Source organism: Enoplosus armatus, chromosome 13 (genome assembly GCF_043641665.1).
Source record: "Enoplosus armatus isolate fEnoArm2 chromosome 13, fEnoArm2.hap1, whole genome shotgun sequence".
Taxonomy (NCBI): Eukaryota; Metazoa; Chordata; class Actinopteri; order Centrarchiformes; family Enoplosidae; genus Enoplosus; species Enoplosus armatus.
This window is the reverse complement of record NC_092192.1, coordinates 18,462,728-18,468,727: the sequence shown is the minus strand read 5'-3', so window position 1 is coordinate 18,468,727 and position 6,000 is coordinate 18,462,728.

Below are 6,000 nucleotides of genomic sequence, written 5' to 3'. Positions count from 1 at the left end.
TGACTTAAGCGTGATCACAGTTTGAGTCATAATGACTTAAATCCACATTCTCTGTTACAATTCAGATGTATCCTTTTTTCCCCTTAAACTTCATTTGGTCCTTTGTTTTCTGTTGAACCACTCCACTTGGCAGATAATTCAACATTCATTTCACACCATATTCAAATGATTTCAGTTCCTTTAAGTTATCATAGAAACACCTGGCGTGTGAACATAAAATACATGCTTCAGATCATGATTATACAGCATCATCTGTACTGTACTTGAGGGTATAAATGGCCTTGCAAAGCTTACTTGCATAAAGCTTACTTACTTAAGCATACTTGATTCTGTCACAAACACTTACATTAACACAATGACACACATTAACATTAGTCGGGTTAGAGAGGTCTGGGGTCGGATATCTCATTCAAAGGTGATTTTCGCCCAGTTTGGCCAGCAGCCATCTGTACAGCGTGCTTTAGTATAGTAGTCATTATCATTCATATCATATTTGTCATAGGCAGCAAGCGCCTTTCCTCCTCTTCAACCCGTTCTGCTGCAGTTACAATTAACATTTCCACCCTGGTGAATGATAAAGGGGAGACTCTACATGCTGCTGTGACACCAGTGTCAACGCAGACGGCAAAGCTGTGCAGAGTATTTGTGTTTCTTAGAAGTAGACTTTAACCTCAATTTGGTGCTAAATTGAATACTACCGACAAAGCTTTGATGGTCAGGCAAATGTATGTTCAGTGTATTTTCAGCAACACATCAGAGAGCCTGTTTATTGATGTTTGGCTTGGCTTGGATGCCAAGTCATGCTCGAGTGTTTAAATCCCGATAAGCTCGATCATTTTCTGCTTCTCTGCTGATTTGTGAATTAGCTTGTTCTCTGATAGCAACAGCAGCGCAGGCCAAGGAAAGACCAACATTTGCTTTTAGCTGAAGGCTCTTTGACTCCAATTATAACATGTACAATATTTTGTCTAATTCTGCCTTGTGTCTCAGCATTAAATCTGAAAGTCGGATGGTGGACTTCATAATCCATGCACATTCCTGAAGATTAATAAAACTGCCACCATGTGAAAACAAAGGCAGCAGCTTTCATGTATTTTCCTTTTAGTTCCTCGTTGTCAATCAAGTGGTCTGGCCTGCTGGTTTGCAGGCAAGCAGCACTTTCACGCAATAAACAGAAACGGACTAACCATCTACAATTATATTTTCCCATTGGACTGTCAAATTACACTCAGGTGTGAATGAAAATGAAATGAATCAGTAATCATCAGTAAGGCTGAGATGCTGGGTGATTCCAAGCGTCCAGCATCACAATGATGGACACAGGGTGGAAGCTCACTCTCTGTCTTTACCCAACAACTCATTGGGGACTTTTTCCAACCTATTGCATAGCTGATGTAGTTAATTATTGTTTTTTACTCAAAGGGAAAAGGGGGTTTTGTTCAGCAAGCATTACATTTTAAATGTGAGACTGTTCATGTTTTCTCATCTAAATTGTAAAGCAATAGTTCAGTATTTGGGGAAATATGCTCATTAGCCGAGGGTTATGTCTGTCAGATAAATATGAAGCTACTGGAAACGGTTAGCTTAGCTTAGCATGAAAATTAAAAAAAAAATCAAAATGGCAAGTTGCAGTTTTATGGGGGTCCAGTAGAGGTCCAGTAGAGGTCCAGTAGCAGTGACTTCCTCAGCATGAGGTTGCCAGCCAACCGGTGGAGACTTCAGAGAGTCACTGCTCCCGGCTAAGAAATAGCGCAGCACGTAAGTGGAATCGATCTTCTCATGTAGCTCTCGGCAAGAAAGCGAATAAGCACTTTCCTAAAATGTCAAACTATTCCTTTAATATCACAGCTAGTCCTTGTGTAGCTTCATGAGTTAGAAAACTGCATCGCTCTGACATTTTGTAATTGCATTATTTAGCCTATCTAGTAATGTAAAAACCTGTTCATTGATTTTCAGTAACATCAGCAGCGCCACAGCAAACATCCTGAGTCTGTGTGGCTGTAGAAGCTCCTGTAGGATCTGTGGCATCAACTGTTTGACCCTCAGAGCTATTAGATATATTATTGTGAACATCCTTTAGTGCCTTTCTCCTTTGTGCCCAGTGCCCATAGCTTTTGCTGTCCATCTGTCAGTTTGGTTAGCGTGTTATGCGTGTGGACGACCATATAAAGAGAGAAGTGGACCGCCTCCTGTCATTTTGTGCCAACTCAGAGCTAAACACAAGCAAAAATGTGGAGATGCGGATTGTCCTCTGACAGAAACGGCCTGCTCATCAGCCTCTGGAAGAAAGTGACTCAGATGACTAATTTTCCTGCCGTGCACTATCTCGAAAAGCCCTTTTTTTACTGTGATGAAGGAAAAAAAATCTTTTTCATGCAGCAGAGGAAGAGATTCTCCCAACTCAAGCAATTCTGCGACCCAGTAATTGAGCAGCACGTCCTCGCATTGTTGCCTGGTTTTTGCTCTAGTGCTGTCCACTCTGCTGCGTGGGTGTTTGGCTCTCAGGTGCCTTTTGATGAAGGAGCTGCATAAAGCCAGGGAACGGGGAGATCGCCATCAATCTTGCACAGCCAGGCAGCCATCTGTTCCCAAAAACACCAGCCCCCTCAACATCTTGTCCCCAAAAACACCCACTGCATCAACTCTGCAGCTGGAGACACACTGTACACCATGCTGCCTAAATGTGCACTGTGATATTTTTTATGGTTGACTCTGCTATAAGTCATGCACTGTCGCCCTGTCCTCTGTGTGAGGCCCCATCAATTCATGGACATCAGTACACACTGGTCTGTTCCTGTTCTCTTTTCAAGACAAAATGAATGTTTTTATTGTGCTCGACACATCAAATTATTCCATAGAATTTTGTTTCATGAAACATTACACAGCTCAGAGGTGCCAAGCAAGCAAATTATAACTGTTCATTATACTGCAGGTTTTGCTCAGGTGTTAGGGAAAGAGTTAAATCATGTGGAAAAGCACTAGTGTGTGTGCCGCTCTCCCCTCTCTGGCTTATGCCTGCGACTGTAAAGCTGTTATCTTTATTCTGCTGGTGGGTTAGCAGTGAGCCGAGGGAGGGCGTCATGATCTCCCCCGTAGGCTCATGCAGCTCTCACTAACCAGAACTGAGTGGCACTCTTCTTCCTCTTCTTCTTTTTAAACATTTCTTTTTATCTGTGTGAGTTCTTATTTCAACTCGTTACACTTTCATGTGCTCGAATGCTGAAACGGCTAACGTGATTGCAAAAGCTTAGCATACGTTAGCCTTCTCCTTAAATATTAATACATACCTAATCATGTGCATACATTTGCATTTGCCTCTCCACTCCTTGATCCGTTCTGTGACATTTGTTTATTCAGCCTAATAAATGTAGCTTGCTCTGTCAAAAAAATGCACACAAGATCCTCAGTGTCTGTTATGCCTCAGTTCTTCTGGAAGGGGCTCATAACTTATTCACACTTTACTGTCAAACTCTGAAGTCATGTATGCCTGGTGGATATATTATGCAATCTCACACACTGAGTTGTGTGATATATAATATTGCTGCAGTTACGCACTGTGATTCTGACAAAGGGCTTCCTCTTAAGTATCAACATACATGGGTTTAGAAGTTTATTATTGCACCCGGTTGCAGCCTGACCATATAGTCTACAATATTACACATTTACACTGTTATATATACAGATTGTCTGATGGCCCCGGACCCCTGAGACATTTTGGCCATAAAATTATGGCCCCTCTTTTTATTAACAATTTCTAAGTCAGCGATGAGCTAATTCCTTTTGTCTCTCTGTTGTGTTAGCTGTCAGACTGGCTGCCACCTCAGCTCTGGGATCTGCCAATTGAAGCTCTTAACAATGGGACAATAATGAAACTGTCAAATCAAAAACTGAACAAGTCTGTTTCTTTGATAATGCAAGCAACAGTTTCCTCATTTGACAAGCATCAAACAAGTACTGCTTGGCTGTAACTTCCAAGTGAAGCAGATTGAGGAGGCTAAAACACACACAACACTCAGTACTCTTGTGCTGTATGCTGGCAGAGCAGGTAGCTTACAGCCTTTCATCAGATTCCATTAATGCATTAGAAAGGCAGATTAATTAGGACCAACCAACTGGAGGGATTTCACATAAACACAGTTAATTAAACACAATTTCTATTAACCTCCTAATCAACAGTGCCCGCATCATTTCACAGTTTTATTCTCACAGGTGAATCCTGTCACTAACTGCCCCTTGGCAGCACTGCGTCCTCAGGACCAGAGAACAAGTGAAAAGAGATGACAGGATATTTGAATTCTGACTTCTGTCAATATTTTAATTGTCTTAAACCAAAGGTCCTGCAGAATCAGATCCCCACAACTAACACGACCACTGGTGGAGGAAGAAACCAAACCTTAAACTACTTAAATAAATGTACCAATTACAATTACCAAAATTACATGAACAACTGAATTCAAAATCTACTTAAGTAAAAGTACAAAAGTATTGTCAGCAAATGTACTTAAGTATCAAAAGTAAAAGTACTCGTACAGAAAAATGTTCTGTGTGACTGATGTGTTAATATAGTTAATAGTTAATACTGATGCACCAATGTGTACTGTAAGTAGCATTTTACTGTTGGTTGTGACTACTGGATATACAGTTAGGTAGTTTGGTCCAGTTGTTCCCAATGTGGGGTGGGGGGAGGTTGAGACACACACATTTAAATCCTGCTGCAGGTTTGACTGTATGTAGTAATGTTGCCAACACAGAAACTTTTATTGACACTAGCCCATCAGATGGAGTAATGTTGTATCACGTCAACATGTAGCAGTGGGATTTCAAGAGGCACCACTGTTGTGCTTTCTTTTAGTATTTTCCTTCTCTCTCTGTGGCCCTTACTGTCTGCTGAAGCTATGACTATGAGTGAGTGAAAAGGCCACTAGCCAGCCTGCAGTTTACAGTGTGTGAGAGAAAAGTGATCAGAGTGATAGTGACTTCCACCATGATAAAACTGGGTCAATGTAACCCCCACCCCCTCCACCACAGGCAAGGCTGAAAAAGGAAAAAAAAAAAAGATGAGGATACCGTCACCAGACTCTGTGCGTGGATATAAGCATGGGGACACTGGAGCGTGGTTTGCTTTCTCTATGGGTCGGTATCTGTGTTGTGTTGGGACTGAAGGCATCCCCAGAGTGTTTTGACGTGTTCCTTCCTCCCCTGTAGTCTGTGGTTTACAGTGTCACGTTATAATCTGTCCCCATGTATTTTCTCTCTACCCACTTTGTTTCTGTCAGCCAGTGTTGTCCTCAGTATCCGTTCCTCCCAGTCCCCCCCTTTGAACTCTTTGGTCTTCCACTCTCTGAGAGATTCTTGATAAATATGGCTTGAAGAGCTTCAGTTTAAAATGAAAATCCACCTTAACAAACACTGTTTAAAAACAGCTATAAGTGATGTACGACGCAATTACAGGATAGCTTGTGTGGGTTGGTGCATCTCCACCTCAGCTATTGTGGCTCTATGTAAATGCCAAAAAACATATATTCTCACTTACCCTAGTGGTATCTAGCCATGCACATAGATTTTGTTTTACTTGTCAAGGTTTTGAGATATCTATCGCTGAAGTTTCTGCCTCCATCCCAATGCAATAGAGGTGGAGACAACGGAACATATCATGTCAATCGTTTCCATTGGGACTATTTCTTCGGTAGAAACTAGTTCCAATGGAAATTATTCACAGTGAGGTCTTTGGAGAACGGCTTAAAGGTCCTTTTTAAATTGCTGTGAGGACCACAAATGAAATTCCATTCAACTGGGTGACGGCAGAAATGATGGATCTCTCAAGTCCTGGGCAAATAAAATAGAAAATATTTGCATGGCTAGAAATCACTAGCATGAAAAAAAAGTACAGATGAGGTTGATGAGAATGTCAGTTTTGCAGGTATATAGTCATAAATAAAGTATTGGACAATAAAAGTTTGATCTGATGAAGGTGCTGGATGAAAAGTTAAGGGATCACCA